Genomic DNA, 19,269 nt, shown 5'->3' with positions numbered 1-19,269 from the left:
CTGCAGGTACCGGTAATTCCGTACCTATGTATGTGCACCTTAAAAAAAACCAAAAAACACCAACCAGGTTTTGTGCAAAAGAGTACATAAAATCAAGCATTAGTAACCATGTTTCACAATGGAAGGGGATGGAAGCTTGTACTTTTGGACAACACATTTCTGTTTCTTGGGGGAGGGAATAATACTGAGGTCTTGAGCAATACTGAATTTGCCTAAGGCTTGCACAAGAGTGGTGGTTTTTTTATATAAAAAAACAAACCCCTTATACAGTATATGTCCTGTAATGATAGTCTCTGAGGATTAATCCCTCATATGTTATACTGTGCAGAGATCTTGACAGACCAGCTGCTCTTAACTGGCTTGCTAAAATTTAAATGTGCCTTTTGCAGGTAGCAATATGTTGAAATAGGCACAGTCATGGCCACCCTTTTAAAAATGGCTACGGTGCGCTTGGGTAAGTCACGTGACAAACTGCCCATTAAAAAAAGTTCTAATGACCTTATACATCAGCAGTGATTGCAGATGTACAATGGGCTATTTTTAAATCAGATTTTCTGCGGAATGGGTACATCTGGATTAAACAAAGTATAAATAAGAGCTGGCATTTTGGTGACATCATCACGTGGATGGCAGAAACGATTTGCATACACCAATTCAACAATGAACACCCATCTAGAAACACCAGTAGGAAGGGCCAAGAGTATCTTTGCTTCCTTCCCATGGCTGTATTGCCCTCCCTTGGGTGAAGGTGGCTTTGGAAGAAGCATAATTTCTCATGACCATGCGGTTCCTCCAAGGAAATGGTAGCACAGCAGCATTGGACCTGATCCATGGAGAAGAGGCTCCCATGCCACATCAGTAATTCACACATTGACTCTCTTGCCTCCTTTGGGTTATATTTCAGTGTTTCTGTTGTCAAACTTTGTTTTGTGCTTGTTTGGTTGTAAGTTGCTTTGGCTTGCCTTGGGCAAGATAAAGTAACTAGAAAATTTAATAAACAATCTAACAGACTTGAATTGTATTTTATTCTTAGTATCAGTTAGGCACTTAGGAATTCCTTCTTGTTTGTCAAATGATATACAGTATCTATATCTATACAGTATATTTATAGGCATACAAAGAGCTACATTAGATATATCCATGCAAGTCCAAACTCCTGGAGAGTGAATGGAAGAAAACACACCTGCTACCCTGGCCTTTGGCGCTTGAAAGGTGTATTTTTTAGGACCTACCATAGTAGCGACTGCAATTTGTTTTCAACTGTTTTTAATATTGTATTTTACACCATAGTGACCTGTCTTGGGACCTAATGGTGAAAAGCAAGCAATAAATAATAATAGTAATAATAGTAAACTATGTTTACAGTGGTACCTCAGTTTAAGAACAGCCCTGTTTACGAACTACGAACTCCACAAAACTGGAAGTAGTGTCCTGGTTTGCAAACTTTACCTCGCTCTATGAACGGAAGCTGAATGGTGGAAGGGCACTGGGGGTGGGAGGCCTTGTTAGGGAAACTGCGCCTCGGTTTAAGAACGGTTTCGGTCTAAGAACGAACTTCCAGAACAGATTATGTTTGTAAACCAAGATACCACTGTACATGTTTTGGGTGTTTAAGGGGTGTTAGGAGAGCGGTAGTAGGATTATAATCATAATAATGGGTTGTAACCAGTGTACGGTCAACCAGTGTACGTCTGGGGAACATAGCAACCAACTCCTGGGGACCAAAGTCCCTTCATCCCCAACCCCAATACAATATTTGTGGGGGCTGCCCCCTCCCAAAAGTTGATGGACATTGCCATGAAAATGGTGTGTTTGTGCCGCAGCATGTGATCGATTACTTGCCTCCCCCAATATTTTATTCAAGTTGACACCGCTGGTGTGTTGCATCTAGTGTAAGGTCAAGCTGAGGTAGCTGAACTCCTACGGCCTGAGGTCTCTTTGCCCCCCCCCCCCAATTAAAATATTTGAGGGGGCTGTCACCCCAAAGTTGATGGGCATTACCATTCCAATGGTGTGTGCATGTGCCATGTCAGGTGATCCATTTTATGGGGTGGGGCTTATCTGCCCTCCCTCCAATATTTTATTCAACTTGGTACCTTTGGTGGGTAACTCTCCTTGTGTAAAGGGGAGCACACACTTCTTCTCCTTCTCCTTCTCCTTCTTCCCTTCTTTGGCGATTACTCATAATCAAGTAAGATTGTCTTCCATGAACATGATCTTAATGGTGAGTCCATAAGTGACTGTGGAGGCCAATTCTGGATCTGCACTTCCTTCCACAGTGGGGACACAGGTTTCCTGGCGGGAGTTGATCACAGTGAGGGTTTGCCAAGTGTGCCTTCCTGCACATTTCTCCTTTCGTTCTGAGTTTGTGCTTTTTCAAAGTCCAAGATACCTTTGGGAAAAGCTGTTTTCCAATTGGAGCGCTCGCAGGCCAGTGTTTCTCAGTTATCTGTGCTTATAATGCAGGGGTTTTTTTAGATTTGCCTTGAGAGTCTTTAAACCTCTTTTGTTACCCACTGGTATTTTGCTTTCCATTCTTAAGTTCAGAATAGAGTAATTGCTTTGGAAGACAATATTCAGGCTTCCAAACAACACAGTCCAACAAAGTTGATGCTGAAGAATCATTGCTTTGACATGGGTGATCTTTGCTACTTCCATTACACTGACATTAGTTCACCTGTCTTCCCAAGTGATATGGAAAATTGATGGGATCTTTCAAGGAGTTGGAGATGGGGTTGCCATGTGTCCTCTTTTTCCAGGATGTGTCCTCTTTTTCAGGGGTAAAATTTGTGTCCGGGTGGATTTTTTAAACGTGCCAAACTGGCTATACTTTCTAGATGAGAGAGAGACATAAGTGGTGGTTGAAGACTTGCTTTCCTTTCCCTCTTCTCCTGCCCCCCTCAGCAGTAGATCACAGCTTCTATAGCCTACCTATGGTAGAGGTCATGGGTGTAGCCAAATCCTCAAAATGATTGAAAACCATAAAAAATAATAAATCAACTGAGGTTCTGCCCCCCCCAGCAGAAACCTGCCCCCCAAGAACACCCCCCCTCCAGTATTGTCCTCATTTTGGGTGGATTTCTACCCATGATATCCACCCAAAACATCAACAACTTTTGGGGTGATCTCCCAAGAAAAGCTCAACAACTTCCCTCCCCACCAACCCCCAAAATCCTGGCTACACCCATGGTAGGGGTATTTAAAACAAGTCTCCTCATAGCGTCATCTTTTTTGCTCTCGAAATACACCCCGCACCACCGCTGGGGATCTCGTCTGTGCAATGGAGCACCCGAGATCTCATTATACACCTTTAGGCGCCAGGCAAAAAAAACACTGCTTTTCAACCAGGCCTTGGGTTGATTTGAATTTACATCCTATGCCCTTTTAAAATGTGGGGGGTGTTTTTGGGGGAGGAGGGGGGCTTATTGGGTTGCTATATATATTCTGATTCTACATTTTATGGTTTTATAGCTCGCTTTTGTTCTGTGAAACCACCTGGAGACCTCTGGGTATAGGGCAGTATATAAATTCAATAAATAATAATAATAATAATAATGTGAGGGAAGAATTGCAGGGTGATAATATTGTGAGGAGAGGACATGGGGGAGGGGAGGAAGGGCGTAGCAGGTGGGGCAAAAAAATAACTGAAATTAATTGAGGTTCTGCCCCCCCCCCAGCAGATACAGGTGAAACTCGGAAAATCAGAAAAATTATTTCAGTAACGAAACTTAAAAGGTGAAACCAACATATGAGATAGATGCATGGCATGCAAAGCAAGATATGTCAAAGCCTTTATTTGCTGTAATTGCAATTATTTGTCGTTAGGTGGGTCAATTATAAATGGAATGCAATTACTGTAATGAAATGTAATAGCGAGGTTTAGTTTTGGATTATTGTAACTATTTATTTCCAAAAGTATTTGTAAAAATTGAAAAAAAAAAGAAAAAATAATAAGTTGCATTACTGAAATAAATGCACTTTTCGACGATATTTTCCGAGTTTCAACTGTACCTGCCCCCCCTTACGAAACCTTGTCGCCCCCCCAAAAAAATTGGGGAGCATTTATACCCTTGATCTCCCCCCTTCAAAAAAGCTGCCCCCTCCCCCTGTCTACGCCTAGACAGGGTGGGTTGGGGGGGGACCCTTCTCCCTCAGAGAGAGAGAGGTGGGCAGCAGCGCCATTTGCGCGGGGCACGCGGCTGGGGGGGGGGGGCGCTAAAGCCGCGAAGAAGAAGAAGAAGAAGAAGAAGAAGAAGAAGAAGAAGAAGAAGAAGAAGAAGAAGAAGAAGAAGAAGAAGAAGAAGAAGAAGAAGAAGAAGAAGAAGAAGAAGAAGAAGAAGAAGAAGAAGAAGAAGAAGAAGAAGAAGAAGAAGAAGAAGAAGAAGAAGAAGAAGAAGAAGTGGGGGGCGAGGAGGGGAGTTCGGGGTTGAGCGCCCCACAAGCGCCGCCACCGCCGCTCTCCTCAGGAGCGCAGCCTCGCCTCCGAGTCCCCTCAGAGATGGAGACGGGGAGAGGATGGTGTTGCTGACGCCGCCGCCTCCTCCGCCTCCTCCTCCCCGCTGCGAAGTGAGCGGCTGGAGTCGGCGGCCGACTTGGGACGAGGCAGCGGCGGCAGCGAAGGCGGGAAGACGGCGCTCCGGTTCAGCCCGCCCGTCGTCCGTGTGGCTGCGGGGCGAGGAAGGCGGCGGGGCGCTTCGCCTGGCCCAGGTAAGCGGGGGGGGGGGAAGAGGTAGGTAGCTAGGTAAGGGGGTGGGTGGGTTTTTTCCGGCGGGGGGGGGGCCAATCACTTTTTCTTTTTGGGTGGAAATCGGCTTCTTTAATACTTGGCCACCATTCCTTTACTTTATTTTCTTTTCCAGGCGTCGGTCTTAAAAACCCTTTCCTCTCCACCCCCCCCCCCCCAAAAGTTCCCCTCCTCGGTGGAAGAATGTCCGCTTTCTCTCCTTTTCTCTCCCTGCTTTCGAATAGCTTCTTCTATTCCTCTCTCTCTTCCATTTGACCGGGGGGGGGGGGTTGAGGGAAAACAAGGGGTTTTCCTTCCACGTCGCTGGGTTTTAAATAGGTGCGATGGGAGGAATCCGCTCCGTTTTCTTCTTCTTCTTCTTCTCCTCCTCCTCCTCGGTGATTTTAAGGGCGACTTGGTCGGGAAGTTTAGTGGCCATAGAGGTCAGGAGACAACTCCGAGGGTGGGGTGGGGGGGTCATCTGACGCGCACCCCCCCAAAATAAAACATTTCCAGGGGTTCCACCTCCCACCTACCCCAATAAAAATTGGGTGGGCTGTATTGCCATTCCATTGGTGTCATGTGATCGATTATCCAGGGCAGGGCAGGACTTACTTGCCCCCCTCCCAATATTTTATTCCAAGTTGGCACCCCTAAAATATTCCCTATCCCCTAGTAAATGGGCGTTGCCGATCTTGGGGTGGAGGGCGGGGCTTACTGTCGCCCAATATTTTATTCAAGTTGGCACCCCTAACCCCTATAAAATATTTGGGGTGTGTGTGTTTCCCCCCATGAATAGGCATTGCCATTCAAATGGTGTATGGATTATGTGGGCGGGGCTTACTGCCCTCCCCCTCAATATTTTATTCAAGTTGGCACCCCTGCGAGTGGCTTCGTTCCAAGTCAAGCTGTTGTTTCAACCCCCCCCTCCCCAAAGCAATCTCAAGTATCCTTGTTTAAGGTGAAATTTGCTGCATACCGTAGTAAACAAGGTTCTTCCTCTGTTTAGCAAGAACCACAACTCTCCGCAAGTTCTGCACCCCTTTTTGCAAACGGGAGTTTTGCGTTCTTTCCCTTGGGTAAAATAATAATAAGAAGGCGTCCAGCTTTGGAATTTAAGGTTTAAGATCCCATCTTGATTTCTTTGGAATTTGTTACTTTGCAATAGGTTTCCAAACGTAGGTATTTCCCTCCTCCCCCCACCCCTAACCTCCGCTCCTCGAAGCCATATGGTATTTTTGAAGTTTAAAGAGTGGAGACACCCTAGGAGTGTTGCTTTCAGCCTAAGCTGAGGTGTTGGAAATGCAAAAGGATTCAGCTCTCAAGAATTAACCCGTTGTCAACTTCCTTGCTTCGGTAGTTTATGACAATATTGTTGGGTGTGGATTAGAAATCCCACAATAAGTTTTAACCACCTTAAGTTATACTTGCAGTCAGGGTGGTTGAAAAGTTGTGAAATGGTTGATTCTTCCTACCCCCACCCCCCACCCCGGCAGTGCATGTGCATGGATCTGTTTTAGTCACTGTATGATGATAATTCTCCATTAACATGGAATATAAGCCTCTTTCTGGTCCTAATTAGCTGGGCAGCCCAATCCCAGGCTTCCTTACTCAGAAATAAATCATACTGAGCCAGTGAAATTTACTCTTAAGTAAACATACTTAGAGTTTTACTTCTGGAGCACAATCTTACGCATGTCTACTCAGAAGTAAGTCCTACTGAGTTCAATGGAACTTATTCCCAGGCATATGTGTAGTATTGCGGCCTTAATTTATTAAAAGTCGAATGGAGATACTCTACATTCGTCTTAAACATGCACCGTTTGGTCTGCTAAGTATAAAGGAAAGTGTGTAGATAGAGCATGTTTCAAGCACTGCGTTTTCATAAGCTGCTAGCATTTTAGCTGAAATAATAATCAAAGCAGTGAGGCTTGCATGGACTAAATGCAGCATACTTTTAAAATTAATATTCATAGCGCCACATATTCTGGGCTGATTTAAGCCCTCCCTGCTTTCTCCCATTTTATACATGTGCTTGCTTACTACAGGTAAAAAAAAGTATCAGCATGATTTTTTAAAAAATGCAGTGGTCAACGCAGAGGAGCTCAGGGTAAGAATGCATATACAGAAGTCTTTTGTCTGATTTCATTTCCTTAAGCTTGAAGAGGCTGAACAAGGATAACAAGGCATAGTCTAGATCAGAAGAAAAAACTGGAAATAAAAAGAATAGAGAAAGGAAGGAAGGAAGGAAGGAAGGAAGGAAGGAAGGAAGGAAGGAAGGAAGGTTAAAATCAAAGTTGACCATCTTTATCCATATTTCTATCCCCCCCTCTCCTGTGAGTCAAATTGGGAATCAAATAACTTCAAGTGATGTGTCTCTAAATCATCCTAGGGTGTCTACCATTTCTTTTGGCCTACAACTCCCATCATCCTTGACCATTGGTTGTGCTGACTCAAGCTGATATGCATACCTGCCAAGTTCCTGCCTGAAAAATAAGGGATCGGACCGGAAGTAGCAGACCGGAAGTAGCGCTGCTGCCATTTTGGAACTGGGCGGAGCATGCTCAGAAGCGACTTTTGATGCTGCTCTGCCCTGTTCCAAAATGGCCGCCACACCAGAAGTTGCGCTGCAGCTATTTTAGAACTGGGCAGAGCAGCATCAAAAGTCGCTTCTGAGCATGCTCCGCCCAGTTCCAAAATGGCCGCCGCACCAGAATAAACCAGGGAAAAACAAAAAAAATCCGTTTTTTCGGCTGGGAACAGCTGGAAAAACGGGGGTTTCCCGGGGAATACGGGAGACTTGGCAGCTATGTGATATGAGTTGTAGTAGAAACATCCGGAGAGTACCACACTCGTGCAAGTTGCTCTACATGTTCTCTGAATGTTCTATATACAGTGTTTTGCTATATTAATGCATCCTACCACATGTTGATAGGACCTCTTCTGCTTTACATTTCTGCCCATTAAATGATGACATTTTTGTTTTTAGGGATTTCCCTAAACAATAATGGGAACAGCCACAGCTCTTGACAATTTATGATTGCTGGCTTCACTCACTAGTACAGGAGCAGACCATGTGGTGCCCTCCAGATGTTTTCCCCGACTACAACTTCCATCAGACCCTGCCAGCATAGCCAGTGGTCAGAGTCAATGGGAGTTGTGGTTCAACATCTGGAGGGCATCACGTTTGCTAACCCTGCACAGAGGGGGAAAGTAAGAGAAATTGTGTTTCTTGTTTTATGCCAATTTATAATTGGCATTGCTTGGCACCGATCATTAGACCTTCCTGCACGCTTTCTACTCCAGAGCCATGTCACAAGTCTAGGATTTCTGCTCATTTCAGTTAAGAAGAGCCAGAGGGCTAAAATGGCCAGTTGCACATCTCTACCCCATTTACTCCCATTGAACTCCTAGGGGGCTGCATCTTGTTCACACTTCTTTTGACTGTGTGGTGAGATTGCATGGAGGTTTGGAATTCATATGCTGGTGATACCCAGCTGTGCTTCTTTTTATTTTGACCTGCGTCCTGCAGAGTCTGTGTTTCTCGCCATGCTGACATTTTGGAAGCAGGTGAGCTAACTGAAGTTGAACCATACTAGACTGAAATAATTTTGTTTGACACCTTTCACATGCTTGTCTATTTGACCAGGCTATGACAACGATAATTCATGCCTCTGTTACCTCAAGGTAGCCTGTTGTCACTTGCGTGCTCGATCTGGACTGTCGTTGGCGACTGTTCAGGAGCATCAGTTTGTATAGAACATGCCAGCTCTTTGGATCACAGAAAAGAAATGTGTTAGTTCCCCATTGTGTTTTGGACACTACTGGTTTTGAACATGAAGCCCTGCATATCTATATCTACATTCCTCAGAGACTAACTTATTTTCTTCATTACCGTGTTTCCCCTTTTTAAATACGTAGTCATAAAGTAAGCCATGGAAGGATTTTTAAGCATTTGCGAAATATAAGACATACCCTGAAAATAAGACATACCTTGTTGCTTTCCTTTAGAGCCTCGGAGAGTGGGAGGGGGTGCATGAATTGAGCGTGTCACCAGGCATGCCACGCTGGGAGCCTCCCCGCTCCTCCCAGGACTTTTTTTCCACTCGGGCCTAGCGCCTGGACGGGGAAACCCCTCGGCGTCGGGAGGCCTGCTGGCCCCTTCTGTGCCGCCGGAGCATCATGGGCTGCATGGCCCGAGGCTGAGTGGTGGCGCGAGGCCTGCCAGGGTGACGGACGGTGGCAGGAGCACTGCTGACCCCTTCCGCGTTGCCGAAATTTTGTGGGCCACATGGCCCGAGGCAGAGCAGCAGTGAAAGGCCCACGGGCCCTTCCGCACCGCCGGGGTGATGGACGGCAGCAGGAGCACTGCTGGCCCCTTCCATGCTGCCAGAATGTTGTGGGCCGCATGGCCCGAGGCCGAGCGGCGGGGGGAGGCCCACTGGCCCTTCCCCAGCCAGCCGGCAGTGACAGGAGGAGGAGGCCTGCCAGCTCGGGGTCTGGAACCGGCTGCTGCTGTGGCAAGCACGCGGAGTGCCCGAGCCAGCGGCCTCGCCTCTTCCTGACTCGGCCGAGGAGGCCTGCCGCCTCGGCACCAGGAACCGGTAGCTGCTGCAGCGCCAAGCACTCAGAGCGCCCAGCAGCACCCCGAGCCAGCGGTCTGGCCTGGCCTGGCCTCCGTAAGGTACCGTAATAAAAACCTAATAAAAAATTAAGACATCCCCTGAAAATAAGACACCTTGTGGTTTTTTTGAGGAAAAAGGTTATAAGACAGTGTCTTAAAAAAGAGGAAACACGGTATATTATGACCTTCGTAATCAACAAAGTGTATAACCAATGGGCCAATTACAAACAAGCATGGGAATGTAGAGAGGCTGCCCCACAATTAAGAACAGGCATCCCCAAACTGCGGCCCTCCAGATGTTTTGGCCTACAACTCCCATGATCTTTAGCTAACAGGACCAGTGGTCAGGGATGATGGGAATTGTAGTCCAAAACATCTGGAGGGCCGAAGTTTGCGGGTGCCTGATTAAGAACATTAGGAAGAGGTTTGCAACAGGCCAAAGGCCTGCCTGTACAAGGAGCTCTTCACTTGCTAATAGGATGCCATCAGAGAGGGGGCCAAAAGAGCCTCTCTTGGAAGGGGGTGCCTGAGCCTGAAAACTTCCACATCCTCACATCCCTGTCTGAAGAGTCTTTAAACCCATGAAGGTTCATATTGATCCCAAGCCATTTAAGGATCTAAAGGTCATGGCTAGCACTTTGAATTGTGCTCAGATAGAAACAGTCAGCCGGTGAATATGTTTTATCATAACAAGGAAGGGAGTTTCATGTTCCCAATAAGTTGACCTCAGTCAACAATCTGGTTGTGGAATCTGAGCAAGTTGGTACGATGCTGCTCTTCTTCCTAATTTTTTGTTACCCTTTCTGTGTGTTTGGCAAATGGTGGAAAAGAAATGGAACATAGTAAATGAATGAATACATCAATTATAAAGTTTTTTTTAAAAAAGTCTAGCCAGTGATTCTAGGCCATGTCAATAAATTGAAACTCAAATATTGGGTAAAATGCACCACCCCTATTTTGGTCATTTGTGCATTTGACCAAGTTTTTCATTTGGCCAAGTTCTAGGTGCTTCTGACTTGGAGATATAAATATATGTATATGTACAGTATATGTATATGCATATGCATATGCATATGCCTATGTCTCTCTCTCTCTCTCTCTCTCTCTCTCTCTCTCTCTCTCTATATATATATATCTTTAAGAGCAGGGAGTGGGAAATCATTCGTTGGTGCCAACATATTTTTGTTGCATTGTGTGTTCTGCTCTACAGTGACTCATTTTTCCAGGTTGAGGAATCTGATTTCAGTTTGGCAATGAAATTTGTTGGCTCTGGAGTCTGCTGGGATTGTTGTGGGCTAAAAGTCTTACATGGCTATCATACAGGAAATACATACATATATCTGTTTTTAGCATTTGGAACTTTGGCTCATGGAATTCATGTCATGGCTGCTGTTTATACAAATACAGCGGTGTAGTTTTAGCTTATCTGAACCCTTTTAAAAAAAAATAAAAGCACTGTAGGTCTAGATTCTGCGTGGCCATTTGAAAAAAAAAAGCACTGTGCTTACATAAGGCCTGTGTATGCTCACAGTTCAACACCCCCCCTTTATTCAGTGGGGCTTATTCCAAGGCAAATGTGCATTGGATTACAGCCTTAATTTCCATAGATCTCTTACAGAATTTCTTGCCTTTGACTGCAATCTCAGATTTCACAGAGTTTCTCAGTAGCAATTTATTAATTTCCAAGCTTAAAAATGTACAGTATAACCCATTACCTAGAACTTCAAACATACCCTACTGTAGTCGAATAACTCTTTGGCCCTGCTTTCTGAAATGTAGAATTTCGGGGAGCACAAGGGAGTTAATATGACACAGAAATGACTAGAGATATTATAGTGATGTATACAACTATACCATTTTTAGTTTGGAATGTTCCTCCACTTTCTCTAACTTTTAGATGAATAATGCAAGCCGGAGGAATTTAAGGATGAACTAGACTTAAGGATGAACTAGACCTTATTTAGTTGTGGGATTTTTAATGTGTGATATTTCCACATAATGCAGAATAGTTGCTTTTCAGTATACATTTTCATATGGTTGCATCTGTATTTCACGGTGGCCTGGTTCAAACATCATGTTAGGGGCCTGGGAGTTTTATTGGCTCCCAGAGAAGAGAGCTCACTGCTGCTCTGCTCCTTCCTGGTAATTTTTGCTACCATACCAACATAAAGTAGGATTTGGCTTAGCATTTCATCTGAATCAGGAATTGTAGTCAAGCTTTCTCCTCAGTAATCATGAGCTACACCAAGGTTTTTTCTTGGTGCCTTGGCATTGTTTATCCCCTAATTTATAGACCTATTTGGTTGCAAGGAAATAATTTTCTATCAGGTTGTACTGGCTAAAGAATGTAAAAGGTTGCATACTGCCATGCGTGGTTCCTGACAGTAAGAGCTGTTAGGCAGTGGAATTTGCTACCAAGGAGTGTGGTGGAGTCTCCTTCTTTGGAGGTCTTTAAGCAGAGGCTTGACAGCCATATGTCAAGCCATATTTGATGGTGTTTCCTGCTCGGCAGGGGGTTGGACTGGATGGCCCTTGTGGTCTGTTCCAACTCTACGATTCTATGATTCTATGATTCTATGACTTGCTTGCTTCAGGTAGATGGAAATTCCTTGCCTATGAACACCTGTGATTTTATGTAATATGGAGCTCCTACTATTTTGGTCTGTGCCATGATTTAAGCTCCATGATGTGGAGCTGCTATGCTAAGAATCTTGTTTTGCAATAGGTTTTGAAAGTTGCAAGTTCTGTGATTTCTTTAAACTGCTGCATCTCAGAGATGCTTGGATCAAGCCCAGTACTGACTGAGGCTGTGAAGAAAACAGCACCTCTTGAAAAAGAACGGCTGTTCTTGCTGTTTACATTTCTTAGGATTTAGATTTTGTTTTTCTTGGTTTATCTTCATGGTATAGCTGTGTTAAAAGACGTGGAAGGATTGCCAGTTAATTTGCACGGTTTCAGCACTATGTTCAAAATAACAAATGTGAGCATTGGAAACAGGTCATATTAGCCTCCTCCACCCTCTTTTTTAAATAAATGAAGATACAGTAAAGTATGGAAAACATCTGTTCTGTTTTCTTTTTCTTCCTTATCTTCAACTTAAACAGCATAAGTTGCTTAAATAAAGACAGCTTTTGTGGACAGATCATTGGTTGGCTAAAAAAATGTGCTAAATTTCCATAAATTGTGTACATTATGCTTAATCATACAGTTACCCTGTTTTTGAACCAGAGCATGAAAATGAAAATAGAGTTAGCATAGTGATTCAAGAGGCCAGTCCTATGCATGCTTAATTGGAAACAAGTCCTGCTGAATTTAATGAATTACTTGCTAAGTGCTCCCCTAGAGAATGGAGCAAGAAGTTCCTGGTTAAAATTAGAGCTGGGCCAAATATCTTACCTCCCACACTTTTGCAGGCCATTTGTCCTCCACATAGGATAATCAGCTATTTTCAGGGGAGTGGTGAATTTTCCAAAATGTTGTCTTATCAAATGGCATAAAAAAACAACCTTCAAGCAGCAATGTTTTTGTGTTTTTTTAAATAAAGAAAGAGGAAAAAATAATTGGAACCCCTGACATACCTAATAAGGTAAGACAAAGTAAATATAAATTTGCTACTCACTCAGCCTCCCCCTCACCCAAAACTAATCCAGTCTTCTGTGATGGTTTTTGATGCACCCCCTTTTTGGACCAAATACTTTATTCTAGCAAAAATAAAAAATCTTAACTCAGCCACAAATTCACTAGGTGGCTTTAGAGAACTCAGCTCTTCTCCCTCTGCAGTATGTATATAATAATACTGGCCTACAATACTTGAAGGTTCTCAGACTTGTTGGCATGAGAAGTTATATGAACCTTTAGGCAAAATGACCTGCACTTTCCCTATAAGCTCAAATTTTTAATCATTACTATTTAAGTTAGTGCTGCCATGTTTCTTTTGGCAAAGTTGTTGAGGTTTTTTTTTCAACATTATGAACTGCCATATGCCAGGGTTTTCCCAGATATTTCAGCCCATTTCATACCCAGACGCCATTTCCGACGGACAAATCACTGTTATTTTGGATGTATTGCAGCCCTAAGTAAGTCTTCTACAAAAGTTGTCTTACTGTTCTGCATGATATAATTAATAGCACCCTTCATATGTAGGCAATAATGACATTTCCTATTGACTAGGACACCAGGAGTTTCCTGAATGTTGTTGTTCCCCTCCCTGGCAGTGTAGGAATCCCCCCACCCTCCATTGTTACCACTGAGCTGGTTCGCATAAACATTGACTTGGTGAGATAGCTAAGGATGTGGGCAGACTTCTGGAGAGGTGCTTGCAATTCCTTTGATCCACCTAGGGCCTTTTTTGCTGACATGCACATTCATGTGGTCCCCAGATATGGGGTGGAATTGTTATCTGGGAACCCAAGGTTGAATTATTATTATTACCATTATTATTATTATGGTAGGATTATTATTTCATTTACATCCCACCTCCCCCCCCCCCAAGGAGCTCAAGTTGGCATACATGGTTCTCCCCTTCTTCATTTAATCCTCACAACAACCCTGTGAGATAGGTTAGGCTGAGAGGCTGTGACTGGCCCAAGGTCACTCACAGTGAGCATGATGGGCAAGGGGTGGGAGTGGGATTTGAACCCTGGTTTTCCAGGTCCCAGTCCAACACTCCCAAGTACTAGATCAGCTTAGGAGGTCTTGCAAACCAGACCATTATGCTTATGTTCCCTCCATTGTGTACGTACTGATCTTATTAACATTAACCACGGTTAGCTGCAAGCTAACATCTGCAATCATGGTTAGGTAATCATAGTGTCCCTCACAAATATGTTTGTACTGCAACTCCCATCACCCTGCCTGGTTCTCTAAGCCATAGTATGAGAGGTGGAAGGTGTGAGTGAGAAGATAACAAGACAGCATGACCGACAAAAAGCTCTTTCACAGTTGCTTTGTTTTTGAAATTCCCTGATTGTCCCAGTTTCCAGAACAGTTGCCATGTTAGTGTGCATCTTGCTAGTGCCGCAAGGCAGGTGTATTCTCAGTGATTCTCAGTGATTGATTGAATGATTGGGAAGGTTGTTTTACACTGTGTACATAGTTGTGAAGGAAGCTCCTTTGCATGGAAGAATGTCTCTTTGATGTGGCCATAAAACACTAATGCAGGATGTAAATGCCAGTTTGGCTCCTTAGCCTGAGGTAATGTTTTACTGCCTTAACCTTTGCACTAGACTGTAGTTAACCAGACTACCGCCTACTTTGCCTGATGGAAATATATCTAATTACTAGGTTACAGAAGATTAAAGAATTTAGATGGCAGGTTCAGAAGAACCTAAAGTGGGAAATAGAGTTAGGCTCGGTTCCACTGAGAGGTAGCAGCTGTTTTCCTAACAAGTAAAATAGAACTTTAATTGGCCATTAGTATTTTAGATGCCTTATTTAAGATACCGCATTGCAATCTATTCTGTGTCTATTAATCTATTAATGCTGGGATAGCTCAGTCAGTAAAGCATGAGACTGTTACCCTTGGGGTCATGGGTTCAAGCCCATTGGTGTTCCATGGTGTTGTCTCTAGGGGTGTCCATTTGACACAACACATGAGGATAAAGCAGGTCTGAACCTGCTGGCCACAATCCTCTGGTGGATGCACACAGACCTAATAAGAAGGGGTCCAGGAGGGTCATTAGGCCTCAGGCTCAAAGAGGGCCTCAGATTTGGGCATGTGTTAATTTTTTGGCATTTGCCAAGTTTCACAACTTGTTTTATGCACATTGGACCACAAAAGAGACACTCCCACAGTTTAAAACTGGAAGTTTAAACAAATAAGAGATGTGATTTCGTAGAAGACATTTGTCTGTTTATTAAATGATATAGATGCCATATTAAAGAGTTCAGAATGTTATTGACTTGGTCAAAATGGTGATTCCAAGGCCTCCAACCTTCCACTCCTGCTATGAAGTAACCCCCATTCCCTTTCATAGAAACTATGCTGGAGCAATCTGTGGACACATGTGGTGGCCTATTTACCAGTTACTCCTTTTTCCCCTTTTCCTTTTTAGAATGCTTGGGAGCAAAGAATAAATAAAAACATTTAAGGGCGGTGGTGGTCAGCTTACTTTGTTTTCCCATAAATCCTTTTCGGAGGAGGAGAGAAGTGGGGAGGGATGTAGCTTTTCTTCTCCCCTCCTATTATTACCCACAAAGGCTTCTGAAGAATGGGATGGAAAGAAAAACAAGAGCATTACAGTGGTACCTCACAAGACGAATGCCCTGCAAGATGAATTTTTCGCAAGACGAATGCGTCTTGCGTTCTGATGGTGACTCGCAAGACAAATTCGTTTTGCGAAAATGCGTTGAAATTTAATTAATGCGTTCCCTTGAGCAAAAAAAGAAATTTCAGTGCATTCCTACGGGAAACCGCAATTTGCAAGACGAATTTTTCGCGGAACGAATTAAATTCATCTTGCGAGGCACCACTGTACTTTGGATCCCACTTTGGAGCTTTAAATCAGGCCTGTATTTCCTTCAGGGCACTCAGATCCATTTGGCCAGCCCTGCCAAGGGAGCGACACTAGTATCACTCTGCTGGGGCAAAAGCCCTGTTCCACTCACCAAATGGAGCTTTCCGTTCTCTAACCAACTGAACTATCGGCCAGCAGAAAGACCCAACTTGGAGTGTTCCAGGGGAGGGGCTGAGCTTGCCTGGGATTTCCTGTATCCTGAGTTGGCCCTACTGCCATCACCTGACTTAATCCAGGCCCAGTCTCTACACCACCTCCAGGCTGGCATAGCGGTCCAGGCTAGTCTTTGCCGCCATCTTCTGCCCAGGCTTTGAATTCTTTGCTGGCTCTACTGCTCCATCACGTCCTGTTGCTGCCCAGCCTCCGTTTGAATTATGCCCATTACCTTTTTTCCATTTTAATGGCCACAGTGAAGTTACTGTCTGCTAAACAGTTACAGATTATCCAGTAGCTATGTTGAGAGCAGAATACCTTGGTCTGCAACCTAATTGAGGAAAGTACCTTTGAATTACAGCTGTATCCATTCATCTATAAAATACACTAGCTTACCTATCATTCATTTATTTTATTTTTTAGTGAGCACACAAGGCTTTGGGAAATATGCTGCTTAAGTTAATTTTTGTATTCTTTGAGATATAAATCAATTCAGTGCAGAAAGGAGAAGGGATTTCCCCCCACATATTTCTAATAAAGTTTATCACTGTTTATCCTGCTAGAATCATAGGGGGCAATGTATTGCACAGAATTTAAAATAGTTCATTCAGCTGCCAGAATCTCTAAAAGGTTATATATAGTATGTGGATGTAACCCAAATGGGTGTCAAGATTAGAATAGTGGAATATTTTACTTATACTCTATCTGTTCTTTATTCTTTTGGAAAGGGAACTTTGTCAATTTTGGGGAGGGCTACAGCCCATGAAATAGTCCCCTACAGCAAATCTTTCAGAAGTGCTTTTCAATTTAAAGATATCGAATGCCCCTTAATAAGTAGCATTATAACAAACAATTGCAGTTGAAGATGTTTGGATTATGGGTTTTGCTTTAATTATTCTAGAATGCTGATAAGCACTTGGAAGCTGCATTACCCCAGTCCCAGTGCCATTAACTTTGAGAAGAGGTTAATGACGAAAATATGTCTATATCTTTTGAGCGAAGAGTTTTCTACCCAAAGATTGCTTGCTACTGCAGTATCTACAATCATGACAGTGTGTACCTCGGGTTACAAACGCTTCAGGTTATAGACGCTTCAGGTTACAAACTCTGCTAGCCCAGAAATAGCACCTCAGGTTAAGAACTTTGCTTCAGGATGAGAACAGAAATCGTACTCTGGTGGCGCGGCGGCAGCAGGAGGCCCCATTAGCTAAAGTGGTGCTTCAGGTTAAGGACAGTTTCAGGTTAAGAACGGACCTCCAGAACGAATTAAGTTCTTAACCAGAGGTACCACTGTACAGTGGTACTTCGGGTTACAAACACCTCGGGTTATAAACACTTCGGGTTACAGACTCCGCTAACCAGGAAGTAGTACCTCAGGTTAAGAACTTTGCCCCAGGATGAGAACAGAAATCGCACGGTGGCGGCAGTGGGAGGCCCCATTAGATAAAGTGGTGCCTCAGGTTAAGAACGGGCCTCCAGAATAAATTAAGTCCATAACCAGAGGTACCACTGTAATGGGAGTCTATAAAGGTAGATTAGACGGAATCATGTACGAATGAGCTAACTGTTAGAGACTGTGTGTATGAGTTTATGAGAATCCCAAGAAGAGGGAGTGCTCTCAGGTCCTGCTTCTGGCTTCCCATAAGGATTTGGTTGGCCACTGGGAACAGGATGCTGGAATAGACCAACCTTTGGCCTGGTGTTGTTCTTATGTTTATTCAGAAAAATATGCCTGATTACTGGTTGGTAGTAGACGGTTGGGACATATTGTGCCTTTATTTACTGGTTTACTGGTTATCAATGCGTTTCTGTGTCCAATGTAAAGTGCTGGTGATTACCTTTAAAGACCTAAGTGGTTTAAGATTGGGTTAGTTGAAGGGCTGCCTTAATTCAAACCAACTTGCCTATACCATGTGATCTGCTTCTGAGGCCCCACTTACTGCCTACATGCACAGCCCCATTTGTTGAGCTCTTAAAATATCCTACTCATTTCTGATGCAACTTTCTGCTTAAATAAATTCTAGTGAGCAGAGCTTTAAAAGCATCTTGGTAGTACTAATAGCTCACAACAGTGCTGCTTTCCGTATCTGTACACAAAGCATCAATTCATAATTTGACTGATGTCATCATGTATGGAGCACAAGCTGCTCTGTGAATACAAAATGTATTCCTATGGGGTGGAGGAAGAAAGGTGGAATATTAGTATCATTTTTTCAGAGAAATGCAAAATGTTTACTGACATTTAAAAAGTTACTTGGAGCCTCTTCACGAGTTACTTTTTAAAGGTTTAAACCAAGGATACTTTTATTTATATTCTGCAAGCAATTGAGAATACTCTTTTTTAAACAAGCTTTTGATTCTGTTGCTGCTTAATGTTTTGATTGCTGGTGCTCCTCTTAGTGTTTTTGTTTATGCTGCTCTTAATCATTTGATAATTTGTGTTTTCATGGGTGGATCATTGTTGCTTTTATGTTTGTCTTTATTGTTGCTTTTATGTTTGTCTTTATTGTACGCCACTTTGAGCGGCTCCTCTGTAGAGCTGACAAAATGCAGTATACATTTAAAATAAGTACAGGTGGTGACCATTTCATATGGGGGTTCTGTTCCTGGCTCCTGTGCAAATCAGTGGAGCACATAGGCGTGTGTCCCCCCCTGCTGTTCTGCCATGCCCCCATGATATCCTTTTTGTGACACACTGAGTGACATTTTTGCGTCACTTCCAGGTTCTGCACCATACATGTGTGTGCAATTGCGCATCTTCTGGACATGCATTAATCAGCCATTGCTTGTATTTAAATCACCATTTGCAGCAGGCTTCTGATCTCATTTTATCCCCCACACAATTCTAAGGATCTGAAAAAGCATGAATTTCCAAAGGCTTCTTGCTGCAGAGAAGCCACATACTTATCACTGAAGTGCTGCAACTTTTCTGCAAAAGTTACTGAACAATTAACTGAAAGCTAATTTTTCCTGTAAGTGTCCCCAGCTCCAATTGCAGTGGTGTTGGATTGGTATCTTGGGCTTTTAGAATAAAAGGAAGTAGGTAAGATGATGTTTCAAGAAGTGATGGTCAAAAGCTCTGTGTACTCCCAGGAGTCAATCTAGTAATATTTGCCATTCATTTAATTGTTTTTCTTTTTCTAAAAAATTATTGAACAAATTTAACAAAATACATTATCAATCAATATAACCAATTACATTCCCCCCCTTTTATACCCTACCCTCCCTCCCTCTCCCACCTTCCCAAGACTTCC

At 43.5% G+C, this 19,269-nt stretch overlaps 1 protein-coding gene across 1 annotated transcript in view; it reads left to right on the top strand.

The window, feature by feature from the left end:
• The first annotated feature begins 4,538 nt into the window (after positions 1–4,538).
• LPAR1 (lysophosphatidic acid receptor 1) overlaps positions 4,539–19,269 on the top strand; it is a 52,343-nt gene continuing 37,612 nt past the window's right edge. The window contains exon 1 of the mRNA XM_035140876.2: positions 4,539–4,707. The gene's annotated coding sequence lies outside the window, so the exon portion shown is untranslated. The remainder of the gene's footprint in view (positions 4,708–19,269) is intronic.

The sequence above is a fragment of the Zootoca vivipara genome, chromosome 16 (genome assembly GCF_963506605.1).
Source record: "Zootoca vivipara chromosome 16, rZooViv1.1, whole genome shotgun sequence".
NCBI lineage: Eukaryota > Metazoa > Chordata > Lepidosauria > Squamata > Lacertidae > Zootoca > Zootoca vivipara.
The sequence above is the reverse complement of the archived record's forward strand: the minus strand, read 5'-3'. Positions and strand labels throughout refer to the sequence as shown.